Source organism: Stegostoma tigrinum, chromosome X (genome assembly GCF_030684315.1).
Source record: "Stegostoma tigrinum isolate sSteTig4 chromosome X, sSteTig4.hap1, whole genome shotgun sequence".
NCBI classification, from domain to species: domain Eukaryota; kingdom Metazoa; phylum Chordata; class Chondrichthyes; order Orectolobiformes; family Stegostomatidae; genus Stegostoma; species Stegostoma tigrinum.
Window position 1 is genome coordinate 832,977 of NC_081404.1, and position 27,212 is coordinate 860,188.

At 41.6% G+C, this 27,212-nt stretch overlaps 1 protein-coding gene across 2 annotated transcripts in view; it reads left to right on the plus strand.

Annotated features, from left to right (window-relative positions):
- The window catches only part of spryd3 (SPRY domain containing 3), a 364,516-nt gene that overhangs the window by 120,277 nt on the left and 217,027 nt on the right, over positions 1-27,212 (plus strand). The gene's annotated exons all lie outside the window — the stretch shown is intronic.

Genomic DNA, 27,212 nt, shown 5'->3' on the forward strand with positions numbered 1-27,212 from the left:
AAAGACAAATATGTCCTCTCAAGTACGGAAACTAAAACAGCTCACAGTGCACCAGTTCTGGTCTCACCAAGGCACTGTATAACCAGTAAAATGTCCCTACTTCTGAACTCCAATCCTTTTGCAATGAAGGCCAGTATACCAGTTGCCTTTATATTTACTTGCAGCACGTGCCTGTTCACTTTTGTTGACTGATGTGCAAGGACACCCAGATCCCATTGTACATCTACACTTCTCAAAATATCACCATTTAAATAATAATCTACCCTTCTGCTTGTCACACTAAAGTTTATAACTTCATGTTTATCCATGTCTTACTACATCTGCCATGTATTTGCCCACTCAATCAACTTATCTAAATTACCTTGGAACCTTGTTGTATACTCCTGACAACTCAATCCTGCCCAGTAATGTCAGAAAGCTTAGAAATGTTCCATTTGTTCCCTCATCCAGGTAATTTGTATGTAACATGAATTGTTGGTGCTCAAGCAGTGATCCTTGCAGTACCCCACCATTCACTACTTGCCACTCAGAAAAAGGCCCAATTATTCCCACACTCTGTTTCTGATCAATTCAACCAATTCTTGATAACTGCCAATATATTACCCCTATCCCATGTGCTTTAATTTTGCTCATTAACCTGTAATGAGGAACCTTACCAAAAGCCTTCTGAAAATCCAAATACTGCTTCTCCCTTCTCTATTCTACTAGTTACATCCTAAAAAAAAATCTCCAGTATATTTGATAAGCATGATTTGCCTATCATAAAGCCATGCTTGCTTTGTCCAATCCCATTTATTCTTTCTAAATTTTCCGTGATCATATCACTTATTAAAGACTTTAGCATTTTCCCCACTACTGATGTTAGGCTAATTGGTCTGTAATTCTGTTTTTTTTCTCCCTCTGTTTTTAAATAGTGTGGTTACATTTGGCACCCTCTGTAGGAACTTCTCAGGAGTCGATAGAATTTTGGAAGATATCACCAATGCATCCAATATTTCCAAAGTCACTTCTTTTAGTACTCTGGGATGTAGACTATCAACCCCTGGTGATGTGTCAGCTTTTAACCCCATTAATATCCTCAGCACAATTTACTTACTAATACTGATGTTCTTCAGTTCCACCCTTTCATAGACCCTTGGTTCCCTGACATTTGTTTGAAGTGTAATCTATGCCCTTTTGTTTTAAAAGACAGAACCAAAGCATGTGTTCACTTCTTCTGTCATTTCTTTGTTCTCCGTTATAATTTCCTTGGCTTCTGACTACACGGGACCTACGTTTGTCTTTATCAATTTAATCTCCATGTCATTGGTCTCTTTAAAAAATCAATTTTTGTCTGGAACTGGCCACCATCTTGAGACCAATGACGGAAGAATCACTAATTGTGGCCCATTAGCAATGCCAACATCCCAAGAATTATTTTTTTAAAAATAGTCTTGGGTGGGGGAGTAAAGCAGTAGGGGCTTACACATTTGTACTTTTTTATATAAGGCTCACTTGGATAATTGGATGAAAACAGTTGCCTTGCTGGAAACATGCTCGCTTTGAGAGACTATGTTAATCTTCTGGGACTTTTCCATTTCAAAAATCAAGCTGTCCAATGGTCGGAGAAGCTTTTTTTACTTTACGTTTTTTCTGAGTATAAATATTTACAGCTGGTTTTGTGTTTTTGCTGTGAAGCAGACTTAACCAGTGTGTTGTGTTTGGCTAAAGTGCTGGATGGCAATAAAAGACTATTTGCATAGCTTCAAATAATTACATTTTAATTCTGAACAGCTGCAGAACAGACACTAGATTGAAACTATAGCTGGTATTTAAACCAGCTGTTCAAAGCCACAATAAAAATGCTTTGTACACATTTGTTGAATATGTACACTCAGCAAAGTATGGGATGAGGGAGAATAACTGTTACTGGATATCTGAAGGCGTAGGTTTCCAGATCAGCTAGAAGCCTTTATAATGATACATCTCAAATGTGGAGTCTGACTTTCGGGTCCTTACTTTGGCTTCTCTGCTCATAGCACTAACTTTCTTTAGGATAAACATCTGGGAGATAACTTTTATTCAAAGCTGTTTGCTGACTCCACAAAGTTGTGACTGTCTGTCTGAAAAATATTCCAATGTTACTGCTCAAATCGGTCAGGTTAAAGAGTACAGTCAATGGCAGAAGCACCATGTACCTGCTCTGAAAGGATACTAATACATTGTTATGCCATAATCAATTAATGCTTTGTAGTCGTGTTATATTACAAAGAAATAACTACATTTAAACAGAACTCAAATCAGCACTTCTATGTGAGAGCTTTATTTTAGTTAACAATATTCAATAAATTCTCACACCACTGATTACTAGCCACTCATTTCTAATTCAAACCCAGTTAAGTCTCCATCATTGGTTCCCTCATTTCATCAGATCTTTCAGACCATACGAGATGATAACAGTGCCACCATTAAGATACGATGGGTCAAAGAGGCAAACCCTGTTATACAGCTTGGATTCTCCACTAGTTTGTGCTGCTTCTTTCAAGGCCAATTTGCCTGAATTGGAAAAGCAGATCAAATTATCACATGGCACAAATTACACTCAGCACAACTTGTATTTCTGTAATCAAGTTAGCTAACAAAATCACATTCCCTGATCAAATTTGTTGTGAGTAACTGCGTCTGCTTGTGAACCTTTCGGTAGACTCTAAAGAACTTTTTCTTGTGAACACTAGGCCACTAAGAGATGTAATTTAATATAGTTATTCAGGAACTGTTTAATGCACTCCAATATCAACATGAAGTCAAAGAGCTGTACAGCATGGAAACAGACCCTTCGGTCTAACTCATCCAAGCTGATCAGATATCCTAAATTAAACTAGTTCCATTTGCCAGCATTTGGCCCATGTACTTCTTAAACACTTTCTATTTATATACCTATCCAGATGCCTTTTAAATGTTGTCATTCTACCAGCCTCCACCACATCCTCTGGCAGCTCATTCCATTCATGCACTAGCCTCTGCATGAAAAAGTTGCCCTTTAGGTCCCTTTTAAGTCTTTCCCTTCTCAGCTTAAACCTATGCTCTGTAGTTTTGGACTCCCCCCACCCTGGGGAAAAGACCTTGGCTATTCACCCTTTCCATGCCCCTCATGATTTTATAAAAAACCTCAGTAAGGTCACCCCTCAGCCTCCAGTGTTCCAGGGGAAATAGTCCCTGCCTATTCAGCCTCTCCGCATAGCTTAAACCCTCCGACCCTGGCAACATTCTTGTAAATTTTTCCTGAACCCCTTCATGTTTCACAACATCCTCCCTATAACATGGAGACCAGATCTGAACACAGTATTCCGATCATGACCTCCCAACTCCTACACTTAATGCACTGACCAATGAAGGCAAACATGCCAAAACGCCTTCCTCACAACCCTGTCGACAGGGGGTTCCGATATAACGTGATAGTTGCGTTCCTGCACAACATCGCATTATTGAAAATTGCTGTATAGAAATAATGAGGGCTGTGGAAAAACGGGGTTAGGGGCATACCACTAAAAAATCACTCAATCACTCAAAAATCACTCAAAAGCTTAGCACAAAGGCTAGTACAGTTTGAATAAATGTTTTATTCACATCTAATAATGAAATAAAAGTAAATTTAGCACCTTATCTTGGAAAAATCATCAAGATGACTTGATGGGGGAGGAGGTTTTGAGATTGCTCTGTTGTTAATGTAGGGACTGAGGATCGTCAGCATCATTATCACCTTCAGGTGCAGTTGTGGTTGCAGAGTTAGGGCGAAAAATAGTTAATCCCAGAAAAGGATGGATGTGTTCATTGTCTTCTGACTGTTTCTTGGGAGTTGGCTTAAAAAAGGCATCCAGTTTTTGCTGCCCTGTTCTTTTCCTCCTTTCATGAAGAAGCTGTTCATAGGTGCCAAGCAAGATTTTATTCCACAAACTGCTACCCTGCTGCATTCTGCATTGTAATTGTTGTCCTCTGAAAGCTGCAACTGCGTCTCAATTTCCCTCAGGATAGAAGACGAAACAGAAGTGGAAAGATCTTGTGGTGCTGTATCCTCAACCCTTGATGAAAAGTCTAGGCCCGAAACGTCACCTTTTGTGCTCCTAAGATGCTGCTGGGCCTGCTGTGTTCATCTAGCTCCACACCCATCAATAGGAGTATGGCTGCTGGAATCTTGGCCTTGGCACTACTTTTCTGCTTTTCACTCGTAACCCTTGTCCATGAAAGATCTCTGTACTTCAGACTTAATTGCATTCACTGACAGCTTCCACTGCTAAAAGCGAAGTCCTACGGTTGCTGGAAACCAGTGCTGATGAAACCCACTCTATCAGGCAGCATCTGTGGAGAGAGAAACAAAGTTAATACTTTGAGTTCAATATAGTTGTTGTTTAGAAGTTCTTTCATTTCATCCCCAGATTATTTTGATGTCTTGCACTGTGAAAAAAATAAAACAGATCTGTTCAAAGTTACTGCCATCTCCTTCTTTTCCAATTCCCATTCTTAATTTCTCCAGTCTCTAAAGTACAAATATCTAATAGGTTCTTTATCATATCCTTGATATGTACTTACAGATGTTCTCACTGTCATTTTTGTTTGATTTCTTGCCAGTCAGAACCTATTTACTACTTTATTGATCTAGTTTCTGTTTCTTACTTTCAATCAACCTTTGCTGGTTGCTAAACATTTTTCCAGTCTGCTGGCCAAATACTATTTTTCGCAACATTTATAAGCCTTTTTGTTCAATTTAATTAACATTTGGTTTAGCACAGACAACCTATTCTTTAATTTGTCCCACGTTATATTGTTCCAAGAAAGGTTAGATTAGATTTTCCCAGTCTAAATGAAGATTGAAGTGGTTCAGAATTATTGCAGTACCATTTTTGCTGGCCTCTTATTTTTGATTTATACATTGCATTTCTGTGTGGGGACTTGAGGCTACAACCACTAGCAACTTCTTTCCCTTGCCATTTCTAATCTCCACCCAAACTCATTCAATGCATGAGCTTCTAAGCTAAAATCATTTTTCACAACAGTACGGATTTTTATTTACTAATAGAGTTATCCACCTCCTTAACCTATCTGTTAAGGATTCACTGATAACAGGAGTCTCAGTAGAAGGCTGAGCACTATCTTCTGTCATTCAGACTGTATATCTTGTGGTGTTTGTTCCCTCCCAGATTCTCAGGGCAAGGATATTTTGGACATATTGGAAAACATCTTGGAACTTGAGCAAGAGAAGTACTACTTGTGGGAATCAAGGATGTAGTGAAAAATGAACTAACCTTCTGGAAAATGTTTGACAGATTAGGAAGCAGAACTTCAGAGATGGTAATCTCCAGTCCCTTGTCACCTAATGGCTGAAGGTCGGAAGATTCAGCCATTCAAAGTGTGGTTTTCAGGGCTGGTGTAAGGAAATACATTTGAGTTGAGGCATTGGAGTGGCTCTGAGGAAGGTATGAGGTATTCCACAGGATAGGGGTCCAGCTGAACAGAAAGGGAGCTAATGAAATAGATGTTCCGAATAAAAGTAGCAGCAAAAGTCAAAGCAATCAAAAAGGTAAATTCAATAGTGTGGAAACTAATGAGGTAAATGTGGGGGAATAACCCTGCAAAAGGAGCTTGCCTTCAGGAGTAATAGAGGTGGAAAATCAAATTGATCTGTCCTAACCAAGAAGAAGACCAGGATAAAGGTGTTTCTTTGGGCAGAATTCTTAAGGGAAAAGGTGTAGCTTTAAATGTAAACTTGAAAAAGACAAAGGGCTTATATTGCAAGACTCCTGAGTGTGGGAAGTAAACAGGGGATGTTAGAACTACTAATGTCACAAGAAGATACAGGTTGAACAGCTTAAACAGAAACTTGGCTCCAATCTGAGCAGGAGTGGAAAATAAACACCTTGGGTGTGATTTTTTTTAGGAAGGACAGAATAGTTAAGAAAAGCGGAGGAGTAGTGACAGTATTACATAACACAAAACCCCCAATTGTGGAAGAGACCAGAAGAAGGGGAGATGAGTGAACAATAACATTTTTGTCCTAGATTTTCATTATCTTCTGGTTGATATAGGGCATGAGTAAACAGAACAAAGAAGATGGAATCCCTGCAATGTGTGCAGGCTCCCTTCTTTAATCACTATGACTATATGTAGATAAAGAGAGCGACATTACTCAGTTTAGTTCAGAGTTATGAAGTGGATCAGATAGATTATTTGAATGTGGGCAACACATGTGAATGATGAACACAGCATACATTGTATTTCGACCGAGTCAGAGCATCTTAAATTGCAACCAGTGCAGTACTTGTGAAATATAATGACTCCTCTAAAGATGAGAATTGTAGCAGTTTATTTGTTAATACCAAGGTTAGGCAAACAGCTTTGACATCCATTTCTGCATGGCTGGGACTAAAATGGGTTGTGTTGTGTCCATTCTTTAGGTGTCACATGGTCACTTAATGCTGGCAAATGGATCTGAAGATGCATGTGCACACTTGTGACTGGAATGCAAGGCATGGTGAGTTGCTCCAGTGCATTTGTACATGGTACGTGCTGCTGCCACTATGCATCAGTGAGGATGGAGGGAGTAAGTGCTGAAGATGATGGATAGGATGCTAATCATTTGGAGCTGCTTTGTCCAAGATGGTGCTGAGCTTCTTGAATGTTGTTACAGTCACACTGATGTAGGGGAGTGAAGAGTATTTTATCACACTATTGACTTGTGCCTTGTAGATGCCGGACAGGCTTTGGGAAGTTGAGTGGTGAGTTACTCACCACAGAATTTCTAGCTTCTGACCTGCTCTTGTAAATGCAGCATTTATATAGTTGGTCCAGTTTAAGGTCTGGTCAGTGTTAACCTCCAAGATGTTGGTGATGGGGATTTTAAGAGATGGTGATGCTATTGAATGTCAAGGAGATGTTATGTTAGATTCATTTTTATTGGATATAGTTATTACCTTGTTTTGTGAAAATATAATTTCTATTAATTAAATTGATAATTTAAATGAGTAATTTGTTTTTTCAATGTAAAGAATCCATTAGAAAGTGCCAAGCAGTATACAGAACTAATGTTTACTTGTCAACTCCTACTCCTATTTCTTATGTTCTGAACCTCCCTTTCCTCTCTGAAGTCCATAACTCATCCTGCAACTCCAAGTTTGGATCCCAGATCTGCCCTTGCTGCTGTTAGGATACAGGATCTTGCAAAGTCATAAATGACATCTGGTGAGAATGTGACAGAGGGAAACCATCCCTTCTGGATCTTCTTGATCTGTCTGCAGCTTTTGACCTTGACCGCACCATCCACCTACAGTTCCTCTCCAGTGTCATTCAGTTGGTAAGGGCTGCTTTTACCTGGTTCTATTCACAATCCTTCAAGCGAGGAGGTTTTTTGCTCATCTCAATCCGAAACGATTACCATCTTATCTGCTTAAAGAGGACGGTAAATAGAGTTTTTTCAATATCCAGGGGTTGAGGGCTATGAGAAGATGGCACAAAAGAGGATTTGAGGTCTCGTACATATCAGTCATGTTTTTATGGCACGGTAGGGCAGTCTTGAGGAGCTGAATGAAGCAGCAGAGATTAAGATGAAGAAGAAAAAGATAGAACATAATGCAGGGAGGTGTGTGGATCTCTACTTTGATCAGGAAAATAGAAAAACAGAATAGCATTTAAAAAGCATGAAATTTGTAAATGTTGATATTTTGAGAGATTTTGGTATACTCATACAAAGAACACAAAAGGGCGTATTCAGCCTATCTAAATATGAGGGAAATCCTTTTCACTCACAGGCTGGTGGGAATCTGGAACACACAGCCTGTAACGATGGTCAAGCCAGAAACCCTCACTACGTTTAAATGTGCTGTTGTGATTCCAAGGCATATGACGCTATGTACCTTGTGCTGGGATTAGAATAGTTAGGTATAACACAATGTGGAGCTGGAGGAACACAGCAGGCCAGGCAGCATCAGAGGAGCAGGAAAGTTGATGCTTTAGTTTGGGACCCTTTTCTGCTCCTCTGATGCTGCCTGGCCTGCTGTTTCTCCAGCTCTACAGTGTCATATCTGACTCCAGCATCTGCAGTTCTTACTGTCTCTAGAATAGTTAGGTAGTTGTTTTTGACTGGTGCAGACTCACTGGGCTGAAAGTCCTTTTTATGTGCTATAGACAGCTATGACTGTGCCTGAGCCTGGGTTATATCTTCTTCAAAAACAGCCGTTGTTCATTCATAGTTTTGCCTGCCAACCTTATACACTCTTGCCTGCACACACGCACACTCGTGCACAAACACAAATCTATGGGTTGAATTTGTATTTGCAGATACATTCTATTTTGTTCTAAATGCACACAATTTATAGACAGTCAGTCAATGTGGCGTTTTATAAATTCCTACTTTAGAAATTAAAACAGCCTGACACCAGTCCAAAACACAAAACAAGGCCTCACACCCAACATGCATTTTCTGAACTAAAATATCACCTCTTCTTTACACTAATAAAGCCCTTAGTTCTCTCAGGGCAGTGACTTAAAAGGAATTCAGGGATTTACATATGCATATTAATCAATTAAAACCTTCTAACTGATTAAACAAACCTAAGATGCTGTTAAATCTTTAATGCATCCTCAGTAGTGGTGTTATCCTTTGATATTTTACTTCTCAATTCTGTGTCTGATACCACCTCCCTCACTAACACCTGAAGAAGGACTGGGCCTCCAAAAGCTTGTGTTTTCAAATAAACGTGTTAGATAATAATCTGGCATCATGTGGTTTCTGATCTTGTCCACCCCAGTCCAACACTGGCACCACCACGTCCAAAAACAACACAAAGGTAGCTGTAAAACAGTTAGCCACAAAATGAATTACAACTGGTGTTGAGTCACTGATAAAGTTGCTGGAAATTCCACTGACCTCATTGCAAATATAAGAATATTATAATTTAGATGAAAATTACAGAAAATGACCTCTCTGACCTTGCCATATACTGATCCTTTCATTTCTGCATAACTGCCAAAATATATATCCTCACAGATGGAAAGTAAATTAGTAAATGGAAAAGATGCAAAAGTTGTTGACGTTGTGGGAAAACAGATATCCCTCGAATTCTCCATTGCCTAAAGGATTCATTACAGACAGCGAAAAAGATTTTCTAAGACTACAAAGGGATCTTGATCAAATTAGTCAAGGGGCTGAAAAATGACAGTTGGAGCTCAATCTGGATAAATGCAGGGTTTTGCATTTTGGTACAACAGGCAAGGGTAGGGCTTGTACAGTTAATGGTAGGACGTTGAGCAGTGTTGTAGAACAGAGGGACCCAGGGGTTCAGGTATATAATTCTTTGAAGTTGTATAGACAGGGTGGCTAAGAAGGCATTTGGCACATTTGCCTTCATTGCTCAGTCCTTTGAGTATAGGAGTTGGGACGTCACGGTGAGGTTGTTTCTGGAGTACTGTGTACAGTTCTGGTCACCCTGTTATTGGAAGGATATTATTAAACTGGAGAGGGTTCAGAAGAAATTTACCAGGATGTTGCAAGGTGTGGAAGGTTTGAGTTATAAAGAAAGGCTGGATAGGCTGGGACTTCTTTCACTGGAGCATTGAATGGTGGATTTCAAGATTTCACGTTTTTAGGTGAGAGGAGAGAGATTTTACACAGAGCATGGTTCATGTGTGGAATGAATTTCCAGAGGTAGTGGTGGATATGGGTACAATTACAACGTTTAAAAGGTTTGGGGGTATATGACCCAGAAGTAGGCAGGTGGGATTAGTTTTGTTTGGGAGTACATTCAGCATGGACTGGTTGGACCAAAGGTCTGTTTCTGTGCTGTTTGACTCTGTGACTTTATGGTCGAGAACAGATATTTATAAAGCAGTTTCCACCTGGTTAAAGGACTGATCTGAAAAGAGTGCAGTCATCTGCATTTATGCTGGAGTGCAGAGCATGAATAATTTGAAGATGGACCGATTCTTTTTTCCTCTCTCTCAGATAAATATTTAATCAGTTTACCAAAATTCATTCTTACCCCAAGGAAATTAGCTTTCCCCAGTTAATTATTCCTAGGCTGGATTGTCCCTTGTCCTTGTCAACAGAAAACCTAAACCTGTGTTACAATGATAGTAGGAACTGCAGATGCTGGAGAATCTGAGATAACAAAGTGTAGAGCTGGAATGAAATGAAATCCTTCTGAATCCTTCAGAAACCCCTCTGAAGAAGGGTCTAGGCCTGAAATGTCAGCCTTTCTGCTCCTTTGATGCTGCCTGGCCTGCTGTGTTCGTCCAGCTGTGCACATTGTTATCCCTGTGTTACAATGATTACTGGATCTTAAATGTTTCCCAAATGCCTAATACTAGGAAGCACGCATTCAAGGTGAGAGGGGAGAAATTCAAAGGGGATGCGAGGGGCAATTTTTTAAACAGAGTGGTAGGAGTCTGGAATGCACTGCCATGGATGGTGGAGGAGGCAGATATGATAGGGGCATTTAAGGGACTTTTAGTTGAGCACATGAAAGAGCAAGGAATGGAGGGATATGGATCAAGGGCAGGCAGAAGGGATTACTTTAATTTGGCAACATGTTTGGCACAACATTGTGGGCCAAAAGGTCATTTCTGTGCTGTATTGTTCTAGTTCTATGACTGTTTTATAATCCACTTAATCCACCTTATTCCCAAAAGTAGATCCAGCTGTGTTTCCTTTACCATGTGGCTATATGCACCTGCAACTCACCAATTTTATTACCTTGCTCCACTTGTTGCAATGCACGCTCAGTAACCCTAATTTAGACTTTTGTACTTTCACTGTTACTCTGAACTTGGCAAATAACCTATTATTTTCTACTGCACTATCTGTCTACTATCTTACTATCTGTCTCCCAGAATTCTGTGCACCTTGGGTTTTCCTCTTTGAAATTGCCTAATGATTCTGACAGTGCCAATTTAGTTGATACACTCCCTAATAGAACTAGCAAATCGCCCCACAAGAAAATAGCTCCTGTCTCCATTTAGGTGCAACATGGCCAACTTCACAGCTCCAATCTGTCCCAGAGCTGCTACTGGTCTCCCTGGAATCTAAAGCCTGTCTTTCTGCACCATCACTCCAGCCACATGTTCATCCTCCTATTTCTGTTTTCATTTGTGCATTGTCTTGGAAGTTTTTGGGAGTTTGCTACTTTTGAGGTCCTGATTGCTCATTTCCTTTCTAGTTCCCTAAATTCTGATTGCACTACCACTTCCCTCTTTCTGCTTACATTGTTGGATTGATGTGTACCACAACTGCTAGCCATTCATCCTCCTGCCTCAGGGGTAGTCTGCTGTCGCTCAATGACATATGTGACTTGGGCATCAGTGAGGGAACATGCTGTGTTGTGGTCACATCTGACTGCAGAAACACCTGTTTCTCCAACTATCAACTTTTATGCAATAACTGCTTTTCTCCTCACCTTCATGCTCTGTACGCAGTTGTGCTAGCCAAGGTGCTTTGATCTTGGCTCTGGTTGCATTCCCCAGATGAACCATTGTTCTCATAAATATTCACAACTGAATGCTTGTTAGAGAGTGAGCTACATTCAGGGAAATTCTGCACTACCTTCATGATTCTACTTGGCTGCCTGGTAATCGTCCTTTCCGTCTATTCCTGCACGCTCTTAAGCTGCACGTTGACCAAATCTAGAAACATGCTTTCTACGAAGCTGTCATTACAGTTTTGTCCAAGTGACGCCAGCTGCTGCTCAAGCTCTGAAAGCCGGAGTTTGAGCTACTGCTGCTGAATTCACTCCCTGCACGAGGTTACCTCAGTTCCAGAAAGCACTCTGGAGTTCCCACATATAACAGAGGGTGGCAGTAAAAAGCAGCTGAGGAGGATTCTAGGAGAAGTTAGCTTAGTAACCATAGAGAAGGGGATCGTGTGAGATGCATGCTCAACAGGAGGAACAGGATCCAAAGAGGATGGCAGTTCCTCCACAATAATCCTTAACACCAGTTCCCTGCAAGGCTATGTACTCAGTCCATGGCTATATTCCTTATACATTCTTGACTGTGTGGCCAAATTCGGCGCCAGCTCCATTTACAAGTTTGCTGATGACACCACCATGGTGGGCCAGATCTCCAACAGCAATGCGACAGAGTACAACTTAGTGGAATTGTGTAAAGACAGCAATCCCCAAGACGATGTTAGCATATTGAAGGAGCTGGTCATCAACTTCAGGAAGCAGAGTGGAAGGTACACTTTATCAATGGCGCTGAGGTGGAGGTGGTCAAGAACTTCAAGTTCCTAGCAGTCAGTACCTCCAACAATCTATCCTGGCCCATCCACGTTGATGTTACAGTCAAGAAGGTGCACCAATGCCTCTACTTCCTCAGAACATAGAGAATTGTACAGCACAGGAACACCCACAATGTTAAACTAATCCCTTCTGCCTACCCTTGGTCCATATCCCTCCAGCTGTTGCATATTCAGGTGCTTCTCGAAAAATCTCTTAAATGCCCCAATTGTATCTGCCTCCAACACTACCCCTGGCAGTTTTTCCCAGACTCCTACCACCCAGTTCTCCTTTGAACTTTGACATTTCAGCTCTGGGCAAAAAGGTTCTGACCATCAGCCTTATCTGTGCATCTCATTATAGACTTCTGTCAAGTCTCCCCTCAGCCTCTGCTGCTCTAGAGAAAATAATCCAAGTTTTTGTGGCCTCTCCTTCACGCTCATACTCTCTAATCCAGGCAGCATCCTGGTCAACCTCTTCTGCACCCTCTCTAAAGCCTCCACATCCTTCCTGTAATGTGGTGACCAGAATTAAAGGCCTAACCAAAGTCTTATAAAGCTGCAACATGACATCATGACACTTGTACTCAATTTCCTGACCAACAAAGGCAGCATGCTATACGCATTCTAAGGCTAAGGTGATTTGGCATACCCATAATGACTCTTACCAATCTTAGATGCACCGTAGAAAGCATCCTATCTGGATGAATGTCAGCTTGGTACAGCAATTACTGTGCCCAAGTCTGCAAGAAATTATAGACAGTTGTGAATTTCAGCCCAATCCATCATGAATACCAGCCTTCTTTCGTTGACTCCATCTACACTTTCTGTTGCCTCGTAAAAGCAGTTAATATGGGCAGACGAGTTGTAAGCTCCCACGTGACAGCAGAGAGATTAGTAAAGGTATTAAGATGTTTCTAGGTTAAAGGAAGATATCGATGGATAGACCAGTGACAGATGATATTTAACCCTGATAAGTGTGAGGTGATGCATTTTGGAAGAAGAAACAAGTTGAAGGAGTATTTAATGAATGGTAGGACACTGGGTAGCTGAGAGGAACGGAGATATCTTGGGAGAATTATTCACAGATTCCTGAAGTCAGCAAAGCACATGAACAGCGGGGTGGCACAGTGGTTAGCACTGCTGCCTCACAGCACCAGGGACCCAGGTTCGATTCTGGCCTTGGGTGTCTGTCTGTGTGGAGTTTGCACGTTCTCCCTGTGTCTGCGTGAGTTTCCTCTGGGTGCTGTGGTTTCCTCCCACAGTCCAAAGATGTGCAGGCTAGGTGGATCGGCCATGCTAAAATGCCCGTGGTGTTCAGGATGTGTAGCTTAGGTGGGTTATAGGGTAATGGGTCTGGGTGGGATGCACTGAGGTTTGGTGTGGACTTATTGGGCAGAAGGGCCTGTTTCCACACTGTAGGGATTCTAATTCTAATTCGAACAGGATAGTTAAGAAGGCAAATGGGACACATGCTTTCTTCAGTCATGAGGAGTTGTGCACAGCATTGATTGTGTAGGTCCCCTCCCTAAAACCAAAAGTGGGAACCAACATTTGCTAACCCTAATGGATGTGTTTACAAGATTTCCGGAGGCAATTCCATTAAAGAATGTTATAGCAAAAAGGTTGTGGAGGAGTTGCTTGCTTTCTTTACCCATTATGGATTACCCAGGGAGATTCAGTCAGACCAAGGGTCCAATTTTACAGATAAACTATTTAAGGAGGTAATAAAAAAACAAAGTTGCTGGAAAAGCTCAGCAGGTCTGGCAGCGTCTGTGAAGGAGAAAACAGTTAACGTTTCAGAACTGCTTCCACGCTGTAGGTATTCTATGATCTATGATGATCAATGATGGATTCATTAATTTGAGACTTCTTTTTCAAGAGGCAGGGCCCCACACAGAAGGGAGTTCAATTGGATAAAACTAACTGTGCTTGTTTGGGTCAATCATTTTAACCTCAGGACTTTACTGTAAGAGTTTCTAAGGATCATGTCCCAGTTCCAACTGTCTTCATTAATGATGTTCCCTCTATCAAAGGTCAGAAATGTAGGTTATGCAATCATCAGCAGCCATGTTCAACACCATTCATTCTTTCTCAGATGCTGAAGCAGCCACATCCATATACAGCAAGATCTGTATGCCATTAGAGTTTGGGCAGCTAACTGCCAAGTAACATTTTGTCAGGGCTATTCCTTCCTTCTGAGGAAAGGTTACCAGATCTGAAATGTTAACACTGATTTTTTTCTTCACAGATGATGCCAGACCTGCTGAACTGTTCCAGTAACTTCTGTTTTTGTTCTTCAACCATCACCCTCTTCTTCCTACCTTCAAGCCAATTTTGAGTCCAATTAGCTAACTCTCCCTGGATCCCATGTGAGCTGACCTTCATGACTAGCTTGCCATGCGGGACCTTGTCAAAGGCCTTACTGAAGTTCGTTTGACAACATCCATTGCCCTACCCTCATCTGTCCTCTTCGTTACCGGTTGAACATTTTCTGATCCATCGATTCTGTGTTACGAATGATGTTTCATAAGTTGAGAAGCTGAAGGGTTCCAATTGGAAGCTTCAGAAAGCAGACACAAGGTGGCTGAAAATTTTGATTACACCAATCCTGTAACAGCAATGGAATATTGCACAAAATCTAAGAATAAAGATATGATCCAATGAGGCTGCAAGAGGGATTTACGGATGACAATTTTAATATCAGTGCATTGGGCGATGAACTAAAGTAAATTGGTAAGAACATGGATGATGGGTTAGTGAACTATGTGATATGATATGAGTGGCAGAGTTTTGGGTAAGTTTGAATGCAAGGATAATGGAAAGTTAGATGGCGAGAGTGTTTACTGGTAGTCTTAAGGTGAAAAAGCAGTGTAAAGCCAACCAAAATTGTTGGAGATGGAAGTGGACAGTCTTGATGGTCAGTAGAATGTGGGTTGATCAGGGCACTGAAGTTGTGGGAAGTCTGATCCAAATATTCATAATGGGGTGGTGGAGGAGAATGATGGGTTCAGTGACAAAGCTCAGTCTGTTGGGGCTAAAAGCAATAGCTTTGGCTTCCTTTCCCATTGGAGGAAGTTCTGACTCATGAAAGTGGATTTTGGCAAGCAATTTTCATGACATGAAGGCACCAATAGGATATAGAGGTTTGGTAGTGAAGCGAAGCTCAGTATCATCACTGTACAAGTGAAATCTGATTCAGTGCCTGGGAAAAACATAACATGAAAGAACAATGCATACAAGGAAGGAGAGGACTATGGCATCACCTGGCATTTCTGGAAGAAATGATGTTTTCACTATATTCAGGTTGAAAAGAATGCAACCGTCATTGTATTCTTCCACAATACTAAAGATGCACATGGACAGCAGCGAAGCTGTAAGTTTGAAGTAGTTTTTGAAGGTTGTGGAGAGATAATATCAGTTCTGATGAAGGATCATTAAATTTGAAATGTAAATTCTGTTTTTCTCTCATCATATGCTGCTGGACCTGTTTTTGTAAGAGGTAATATTTCTTTTGTGACTTTAGCATGGACTAAAATCACAAATGTATGTTAAAACACAACCGGGTTGTGTTGTGAAATGTAATTGCTGAGTGAGGTGTTTGAACATTGGGGTAAGGGAAGGGTGTCCAAAGGTTGATTTTTGTGGCCTACACAGATCTGTATTAGGGAGTGTCAGGTGTTGCATATAAGGCTTAACTCTGTTCTGAATAATTCTCACATAATGCAAGTTGAAATATTGAAATTTGTGATTTCTCCACTAACTAGGCAGCATTTTTCACATCTTCAGGCTCTACAATTCCATGAATGTTTCAGGATTATGAGATCTGAATTGCATAGACCAGAAAGGCTGAATAAGCTTGAGTTTTCTTTAGTGCACAGAAGGCTAAGGGGGTACCTGATTGAGGTCTATGAAATTTTGAGGGGCATGGACAGTGTGAATAGAAAGCAACTGTTTCCCTTTGTTGAAGGGTCAGTCGGGAGGGGGCATAACATATGTGGTGAAAGGCAGGGGGTTTAGACGAGATTGAGGAAAGTATTTTCACCCAGATGGTAGTGGCAATCTGGAATGCACTCCTTGGAAGGGCATTGAAAGATGTGAAGCCTCACAACCTTGTCAGAAGTAATAAAGATGAGCAGTTGAAATGTCGTAGACTATGGGCCAAGTGCTGGAAAGTGAGATTAGTGTAGATAGGTTAATGCAGACTTGATGGGATGAAGTGCCTCTTCTGTCCTTTTTAAGTCTGTGACTTTAAGGCTGTGATTTTGGGTTAAATTGAATGGATGTGTGAGGTTCTATTGATGTCATGTATTGCTCGATTCTCCAGTCATTACTTTTGAATTACTTAAAGTTCAACACAATGAGTGGCAATGGATCATGTTTTATCTGTGATATTCATTTGCTTCCCATTTCCTTGTCTCCTCAGAAGGATGATCAGTGGTTGTTGACCAAAACATTAATGTGTTTTACTTTGTGCCATGTCTCTGTGTAGCTCTGCTTATTTTCATGTACAAACAACCTGTCTGTCTTCACATGCACTGACGTTTAGGATGACGAATGTGGACTTAAGAGGAACAATATGAATCATCAGATAAGTTTCTGTTGAACAGCCAGTAAGCACAATGGAATTCAAAATACCAGTTCCATGCTCAAACGTTGTCCATTCTTTCATTTGTGAAATTTCCACAAAAAAATAGGCATTTTGCAGTCATCTCTAAGGTAGGAGAAGGAGGAGCGTAAGGAACACTAAATGACACTTGCCAGTTTAGTGTCTTGTGTTACAAGTTGCAATAACCAGGTATTCCTTTTGTGGTTGAGGCTGATATTGACTCCCTGCTCCTTTTGCCTTAGTTTTTGCATCCATCTAATACTTCTTTTTATTATCTTAATTTGACACACGCACCACCATGACCGCCACTCTGGGCACGGGGGTGCAGTTTAAAGCCGATGAGGGTTTCTAGTCTGGCTTCAGTACCACTTTTCATTTATAGTATGGTAGTGGCAAAAAGATTGTGCAACTCTTCACCTATTAAATCAGAGTCAACATTTTCAAGTATTGAATTTCATTGAATAATGAGTTTATCTTCTGACTGCCGTAGATCAAACACACTTGAAGCATGAGGATGACCCTACTGGTGGCAGATACCATTCCATCTACAGAATTATGATCTCTAATAACAGAGTTTCCGATTGCAGAACCATCAACAATAAATTTGACCTTTGAACTGGATTCTTCACTTTAAATTTAGGAAAATATGTTCCATCCCGGAATCTTTTTATATTGAAGTATAGAGGTATAAGTTTAATAGAACAGCTTCCAGGACCACCTGCTTCCCTGCACAATGCGCTTTCATTATACTGAGAACTATGTCAAAATGGGTACATGGTTTTCTTTTGATATGTCATATAGTTTCATTTGGTTGCAGTGTTACGGAAGCATTGAAGTTCATAATTTATTTCAATTTGTGGAAACTGTTTGTGCAACTCATCAATAATTAAATACAGCCAAGTGTTAGCCCATTGGCCTCACTAGAAAAACAATTTCAACGGGACCCATTTGCCACAGTGACGAGAAAGATTCCTGTTATGGGAGTGAATAGGATGATGCAACTGGTTCTTTTTGGACTCATTTTGAAAGAGACAATTATTTCCTTTTTATCAAATCGTAGAATGTCCCAGCAGGATACCCGTGCTTCTTTCACATGGGCCAGCCAGTCTAATCTCATTCTCCCCCTCACTCCTCCTTACCTTTTTTAATATCCTATTCTTCCCCCTCAAACCCCGGATCCTTTTATATCCCACCCATACTTACCTCACTCTTCCTCCTGGCTTCCATCACCTTTTTGTATCCCACCCAGTTCAAACACACTCTCCATCTTGCTCCCAGTGTCCTTGCATATCCCACCCAGTCTAATCCTATAATCCATCACACACTGCACCCTTTATTATCTGACTCAGTCTAATCTTTTATTGTGATGCATTGGAATTTGTGTCCCCTCATTATTGTCTTGCTGATCATTTGAGGAAATCTTACTGGAAGCTTTCAGAATTGGTTCTTTCTTGAATTAAACTCCTTTGACAAAAACTGTAGCTCCTTGGATCTCTCTTTTTAATGGTCACTTGTTATTTCTTCTTTTTAATCCAGTTTAATTTTGTTGTCTACTGTACCACCTCCTTACCGACTGCCCACCATTTTCCCTGCTGCCTGTTGTATTTTGTCCTATTTTCTTTCTCCTTTGTCTTTGTGACCACTAATCCTTGCTGAACTTTTGCTGACTTGTCCTTCCTATATTACAACACCTTTTCCTTGAATCCTCACTGTTGAAATCAAGATTCATTGATACATTGCCAATGGAGACTCTCAGAGCTGTGACTTGAAACAGAATCTGGAATTTGTATCTTAATCAATCAAAATTAACATACCCTGCTTCTGCAATTTCTAGAATGCGGGAATGTATGAATGATTAAAGATTCAACAGAAGGCAGTCAGTCAGCCATTTTAGGTTTGTTCACCCCACTCACACCAGTTGTATGATCCTTTGATCTCTGCCTATAAACTCTGTGTGTGTTTGTGTTCTTTCCTCTTACCATACCTGACAAAAGGGCAGCACTCCGAAAGCTTGTGGTTTCAAATAATCCTGTTGGGCCATAACCTAGTGTCGTGCGATTTTTGAAATTCCTTCCAAGGATGGCCACCTTGAAGTATTTCTGTTCTTCTCTTTAACAGGATTTCCGTTCCAATCTTTTTTTCTTTTTCTTGTTCGCTGTCATTAATTTTGTTGTCACTCCTGGTGTTTGGTAAGGTATTTGCCAAAACTCTCAGCTATTCATTCCACCAGATTGACCTTTAACCACTCCTTTGTCCAACTGTTTTTCCTCTCTCTCTGGGTCCAATCTCCTCCATTCATTTACTCTTCCCCCCCCCCCATCCCATCTCTGGGCAGTTAGGGATTGTCAGTAAATGCTGGTCCAGTCAGTGATGCCCGCAATGAATGAATTAGAAGAAAGATTCAACAGGAGGCAGCCAGTCAGCCATTTTAGGTGTGTTCACTCCACTCACACCAGTTGTTTGTTCCATTGACCCCTCTGCCGATAACCTCTGTGTCTATCCCGTCACTGCACTTGATGAAGGGGCTGTGCTCCAAAAACTTATGATTTCAACTAAACCTGTTAGACTATAACCTGGTGTCATCTGATTTTTTGACTTTATCCACCCCAGTCTGACACTGGCACCTCCGCATCATGGAAGAGATTTGGCAATAAGTTAAACACTGAGACAAAACACAACAAGAGCTGTGGATGCTGAAAATCTGAAACAAAAGCAGAAATTGCTGGAAAGTTTACATTAGGGGCATTTACACAGGCCTTGGATAAGCATATGGATGATGATGGGATAGTGCAGGGGGATGGGCTTAGATTAGTTCACAGGTCAGTGCAACATTGAGGACCGAAGGGTCTGTTCTGTGCTGTATTGTTCTATGTTTTAAAGTATCTTGGCTGAGAAGTTGCCGGTTGAATCTGTGGTTCATAGTTATGTTCCTAGTGAAAAACCCGAATGCTGCTGCTATACAAGCCAACTTAAGAAAGTTAGTAAAGCTGACTGCTTCAAAAGGACAAAGTCCTCCAGGCTAATGTGATAATGGGAACTGCAGATGCTGGAGAATCCAAGATAATAAAATGTGAGGCTGGATGAACACAGCAGGCCCAGCAGCATCTCAGGAGCACAAAAGCTGACGTTTCGGGCCTAGACCCTTCAAACGTCAGCTTTTGTGCTCCTGAGATGCTGCTGGGCCTGCTGTGTTCATCCAGCCTCACATTTTATTATCCTCCAGGTTAATGACTGGCCAAATAATTGGTAATTCAAAGATAACTTTACATACAGGCATGTGATCAGGGCCATGCTTTAGATTAGATTAGATTCCCTACAGTGTGGAAACAGGCCCTTTGGCCCAACAAGTCCACACCGCCCCTTGAAGCATCCCACCCAGACCCATCCCCCATAACCCACATACCCCTGAACACGACGGGCAATTTAGCATGGCCAATCCACCTAGCCTGCACATCTTTGGACTGTGGGAGGAAACCCACATGGACACGGGGAGAATGTGCAAACTCCACACAGACAGTCGCCCGAGGCTGGAATTGAACCCGGGTCCCTGGCGCTGTGAGGCTGCAGTGCTAACCACTGAGCCACCGTGTTAAGTGAACAAGTAAAACCCTATTTTATTTTCATACAATTGCAGGATTTTTAGTGATTTGTGGAATGTGGTTCCAGTTTGAATTGCTTTGCTCTGAGAACTCTCAGCAGTGGCTATGATGTGAAAACAAATGGTCACATTGAGAATGTAAGTGTGCCATGACTTGTTACAACTTCAGGTCAATAAAACTACTACTGGAGGGGAAAGATATGCAAGCAAAATGCTTTAATATCTAGTCAGTGATCTAGAAATCAATGAAGGGATGTGAGTATCAAAGACACTGGGTTTCACTTCACTTCACACAACACCACACCACCACTTCTCACACCTTCCTCCAGGAATCATTGTTTTTTTAAACAAAAACAGAAATTATTGGAGAAATACAGCAGGTCTGGCAGCATCTATGGTGAGAAAACAGAGTTAACATTTCAAGTCCAATGACTCTACTGTTATTTTGTTGGTTTTCTTTGTTGAGTTAAAGGTATCAACAAATATGGATCAAAGGGGGAGTTGAGGCGGGGCTAAAAATCATGGACATCAGTAGTGTTCTCAGCACCTGACTCCTGCACAGTGGGCACAGTATTGATGTACTCCCTATCCTGGGCCTTGAGTTGAGGCTCAAATTAGCCATGATCCCATGGTAGGTGTACTTGGGCTGGATGGCCTCTTTCTGTCCCTGTGTCTCTAACGGTAATTAACACAGCACAGTGCTGTTATTAGGAATGATTTGCCCAGGCTTTCTATTCGTGTAATACTCTTCCTTTAACAGTGAAATATCCAAGATATTTCACAGATATGTTTATAGAAAGCAGGGCACTTAGCTTGGAGTAGCATCAGCAACTGTGAGGAGGGGAGGGGCACAGTAATAAAATTCCTAGGGTGTGGGAACAGGCCCTTCGGCCCAACAAGCCCACACTGAACCTCAGACCATCCCACCCAGACCCATCACTCTGTGACTGACCTAACCTATGCATCCCTGAACAGTCTGGGCAATTTACCTAATCTGCACATTTTTGGACTGTTGGAGGAAACCGGAGCACCCGGACGAAACCCACACAGACACAGGGAGAATGTACAGACAGTCGCCTGAGGCTGGAATTGAACCCAGGTTGCTGGCACTGTGAGGTAGCAGTGCTAACCACTGATCCACCATGCTGCCTTGTAATCTGCAGGAACATTGCCAGAATCTTCAGTGCAGCTCCTGTTGATGTCATAGCTTCAAAAAGTGAGAAAAGCTCCACGTTGATGCACACTAGTCAATGACAATTACTGGTTAACCCTTTTTTATTGCACAGATTTAAAGCACTGGGAAATTAGTTACGGTTAAAAACGAGAAGAACTGTGGATGCTGTAAATCAGGAACAAACAAAGTTGCTGGAAAAGCTCAGCAGGCCTGGCAGCATCTGTGAAGGAGAAAACTGAGTTAACATTTCGGGTCCGGTGACCCTTCCTCAGAATGGTTCTGAGGAAGGGTCACTGGACCTGAAAGGTTAGCTGTGTTTGCTCCTTCACAGATGCTGCCAGACCTGCTGAGCTTTTGTTTTTGTTAGTTACAGTTAATCTTTTCCATAACCTTAGTGATAGAGTAAGTATTCTGACAAAATGAGACATTTAATTCTAGTCTAAGACATTAATTGTAAGTTGAAGAGATGTCAGGAGAGGCCAGTTGAGTGGAATATGCAGCTTGTTATATGTGGGAATCCTGGACACTGCCAGTGTCCTAGATGACCACATGTGGGAAATGTTCCCAGCGAGAGCTCCGAGTCTTAGAGCTTGACCAGCAGTTGGAGACACTGCGGCATATTTGCAAGTCTGAGAGTTACATGGATAGCACGTTTAAAGAGGTAGTTACACCACAGATTAAGGGACTAGAGGAAAGAAGGGAATGGGTGACCACCAGACAGTCCAGAGAGAACAGGCAGGTAGCACATGAGTCCCCTGGGATGCCTATCACTAACCAGTATTCCATTTTGGAAGCTGACGCGGTGCTGGTACCTCAGAGGTGTGCAGTCAGAATCAAGTTTCTGGCACCACAAGCAGGGGTGATAAATACATGATCAGGAAAGGTTTAGAGGGATATGGGCTAAATGCAGACAAGTGGGATTAGCTTTGTTCGGAAACATGGCTGGCGCAGGCTAGTTGGACCGAAGGGCCTGTTTTTGTGCTGTATAATTCTGTCACTGAACAGCTGCAGGGCATCCCGAAAGGGGATGGTGATGAGTTAAAGATTGTTGTAGATGGTGGTACCAATGATATGGGCAAAGTGAGAAAAGATGTCTTGCAGCAGGAATTCAGGGAACGAGGCAATAGATTGAAAAGCAGGACCTCAATAGTTGTAATCTCTGGATTGCTATTGGTGCCATGGGTTAGCAGGTTTAGAAATAGGACAGATGAATGTGTGGCTCAAGAGTTGGTGTAAGAGGGAGGGTTTCAGATTCCTGGATCACTGGGTCTGGTTTTAGGGAGGGTGGGACACGTACATATGGAATGGTGTGCATTTGAACCACTCTAGGGCCAACATCCTTGTCAGTGGTTTTGCTGGCACTGTTAGGAGGAATTTAAACTAGTCTAGCGGGGGGAGGGGACACTGAAATTCAATGAAACAGAGACACATCATGCTACAGCAAAGGAAGCGAGTCAGAGTGAGTTCAGCTATGCTCAGTGGTGAGAGGAAGGCAAGGCTGGATGGCCTTTATTTAATGCTAGGCATCTAATAGGTAAGACTGATGAGTTAATGGTTTGGATTGACACATTGGAGTATGATGTTGTGGCTATCACAGAAACATGGTTGATTGAAGGGCTGGACTGGCAACTTAACATTCCAGACTGTAGGATCTTTAAGCAAGACAAAGGAGAGTGTAAAAAGGGCGGCAATGTAGCTCTATTAAGGAGTTGATTGCTACAATAAAGGGAGGAACAAGTATGTAGACAGTTCATAGATGTGTATAAGTAATAATCAGGTTATCATACTGGGAGATTTCAACTTTCCCTACATAAATTGGGATTGCTGTAATGTTAAGGATTTAGAGAGGGTGAGGATTTCTAGGAATGTATTCTAGGGAGTATCAACATGTAGAAGGCCCAACAAGGGACAGTGCAGTGCTGCCTCTGATTTTGGGGAAAGAAGCCATGATATGGCAGTGGGGAAACATTTCAATGACAGTGACAGCAACATGGTACGGTTTAAATTTGTTCTGGACAAAGAAATTAATGGCCTGCAAAAGATGGGTTTGGATTCGAGGAAGGCAGATTTTATTAAAATAAAGCAGAATCTGGCCACAGTAGACAAAGAACAGCTCCTTTTGTTTAAGCCTGCAGTGAAGTAATGGGGGGTCATTCAAATTGAGCTGAGGAGAGTACAGATCCAACATGTACTCTTTAGAGGGAAATGTAGGAGCAATAAATTCAGAGAATCCTGGATGTATCTGACAATTCACAACTGGAAGAAAAAGTAGAAGGCGGGCTTTTAGCAAGTCCAAAGGGAGGAATTCAGCTGTGGCCCCAAGAAGAATGTAGGAAGTGCAGGAGGAAACTTAAAGCAATTAGAACAACAAAAAAGGGCCATGGAAAAGGACTTGTGAACAGGATTAGGGTGAATCCTGTGGTATATTACAGGGAACAGGTTAACCAGGGAAGGAATAGGGACCAAGAGGGCAACTGTAAGAAGCCACAGGATATTGGAAGATGATGAATGAATACTTCTCTTCGGTCTTCACTCTCGAAAAGGAGAACGTAGGTATGAAATTCAGGAAAAGAGACTGTGAGGAAGTTGCACAGTTTGCCACAGTAAATATGGAGGTATTGGAGGCTTTTTTGGCCTTAAAAAAGCAGACAAACCCCCTGGCCCAGATGAATTGCATCACAGGCTGCTGTGGGAGGCGAGGCAGAAAATTGTAGGGTGTCTGACACATATTTTAATTCCTCTCTGGCCCCAGGGGAAGTGCCAGAGGACAGCTAATATGGTTCCACATTTTAAGAAAGGTTGTAGAGATGAACAGGGAAATTAGAGACTGGTGAGTCTCACATCAGTGGTAGGGAAACTATTGGAGAAAATTCTGAAAGAGCAAATAACTGCCCACTAGGAAAGTCAGCACGTCTTTGTCAAACAGAGGTCATGCTAACAAATTTGTTAGAATTTTTGAAAATGTGATCATGTGTGGATGAGGGATTTTAGTTGATGTAGTTTATATGGAATTTAGCAAAGCTTTTGATAAGTTTCCACATGTGAGATTGATTGAGAAGGTTAAAGCACATTGAGCTGAGGGAAACCTGGTGAGATGGATTAGAAACTAGCTTAGAAATGGGACACAAAGGGTAGTGGTAGAAGGCAGTTTGAGTGACTGGAGACCAGTGTCCAACAGTGTATCACAAAGATCAGTACTAGGACCCTTATTGTTCATTATTTACAGAAATGGTGTAGACGAAAATGGGGGAATGTTAAGCAAATTTGCAGATGATGCCAAGATTGGCATAGACTGTAAGAGCAAGGAGACAATGTTGGAGTTATACAGAACGTTGATCAGTCCACAACTGGTATGCTGGTCACCTCACTACAGGAAGGAGATGATAGCACGAGAGGAGGTACAGTGGAGGTTCGCCAGGATGTTGTCTGGAATGACAAAGTTGAGCTATAAGGAGAGGCCAGTTAAGTTTGGATTATTTTCTCTAAAGCAGAGAGAGGTGTAACATGATTGAGGTGTATAAGATTGTAAGGGATATGGTCAGGGTGAATAGAGAGCAGCTGTTTCCCCTTGGTTGACAGGGTATCACAAGAGGGCAGTTTTAAGGTAAGGGGCAGGAGATGCAGGGGAGATTTGGGAAAAGACACTTTCACTCAGTGGGTGGTGGCACTCTGAAACACGCTACCAGGGAAGGTGGTAGAGGGCGGAAACCTTACAAACTTAAAAAAAAAAATTGGATGAGCTCTTGAAATATCGTAACATTCAAGGATATGGGACAAGTGCAGCAAATTGGGATTAGAATGCCTTTAGTGGTAGTTGTGTCAATACAGACTGGATGGGCCAAAAGCTGTATGAATTGATGAATCTATGAAAAGGATAATCAGATAAGAGCCCATGGTGTTTTGAGAGTGAAGTTTGCAGATGACAGAAAAATAGCTTGTAACAGAAAGGATCAATGAGGATAATGCTGCTGATATGGTGTACATGGATTTCCTGAAGGTGTTTGTGATAGTGCCATCCAATAGCCATGAGGCAAGTGATCTATCATAGTATAAAAGAGCCAGTAACAACATGGATTCACACTTGGTTGAGGGTTGGAAGCAGCATAGTCATCAATGGATATTTTACAGGCTGCAGGAAGGCCTGTGGTGTAGTTCCCAAGTGTTAATATTAGAACCCTCGCTTTGCCTGATATGTATTAATGCCCCTGATATTGGTTTGTAGAGAACATTTTCAAAGTTGCAGGTGACTCAAAATTTTAAAGAATTATAAATTTTGAGGTGAGCAGTGTGGATCTCCAAAAGGACTTAGACAAGTTGGTGGATGTGGCAGATGAGGTTCAATGCAGCAAGTGTGAAGGCATGCATTTCTGTTGGAAGAACGTTGAAAATCAAGAGAATTGTAACTCTTGTTTACAGAAGAGATGCAGGAGCAGAGAGACCTTTTGTGTACATGTACAAAGATCGTTGAAGGTGGCAGAACAGGTGGACAGACCAGTTAATAAAGTATACAGTGTCTGTGGCTTTATTAATATGGCATAGAGTACAAGAGCAAGGAGGTGATGTTGAATATGTATCAGACACTTGTTAGTGCTCAGCTGTAGCATTGTGTACAGTTGTGGGCACCACATTATCGGAAAGATGTGAGTGCATTGAAGAGAATGCAGAAGTGATTTACAAGAATGCTTTCATGAATGAGAAATTTCAGTTATAAGGATAGATTGAAGAAGTGACTCTTCTCCTTGAAGAGAAGATGGCTGAGAGGAGATTTGATTGAGGTTTTCAAAATCCTGAGCTGCTGAATAGAGTGGATGGGGAGAAGCTGTTCCTGCTCATAGCAGGAACAAGAATGAGAGGGCATAGATTTAAAGTCATGTGCAAAAGCATGGGTGTTGAGAAAAAACCATTTTCACACACGAGTAATTAGGGTGTGGAAGGCATTGCATAGAAATGTGGCGGAGGCAGGTTCAATCGAAGCATTCAAGAGGACAGTGGATGAATATTTTGGTGGAAATAGTGTGCCAGGATATGAGGAAAAGGTAGGAGATTGGCCCTAGATAATCATGCTCGTTTGAAGAGGCATAATGGTCTGAATGGTCGCCTCTTGCACCGTAAAGATTCTGTGAATTTACCGAAATGCATTGCAAGTGCTGTTTACACTGTTGCTTTTTAAAGGTGGGGCAGCAGAAAGATTACCAAAGATGAACTAGCACCAGGAGGACTGTACAAAGGGAGATTTGACGGACAGCAAGTAGCTTTTTGATAACTGGTCATTAATCGACAAACTAATAACAAAGGCCTTCTGCCTGCCAACTCTTTGATTGGCTCCCAGATACTTGAACAGCTGTGAATCATATGGCCAGAAGCTTTTGGACTTCAGGAAACAGGAAGTTGCGTCTCTCTCAGTCCTGAAAGTAGCCAGTTTATTTTCTCTTGTCACTTTCTGTCAGCTGTGGCTTTTAACCAGTAGCTAAGAGACTTTGTAATTTGTAAACAAATTGCTATGCGTCTCCTTCAAGAATTCCATAAACATCTTAAGTGACATTGATGAATAACAGACTCTGACAAGCGAAAGGATCATCTCAGTGAACCTCTG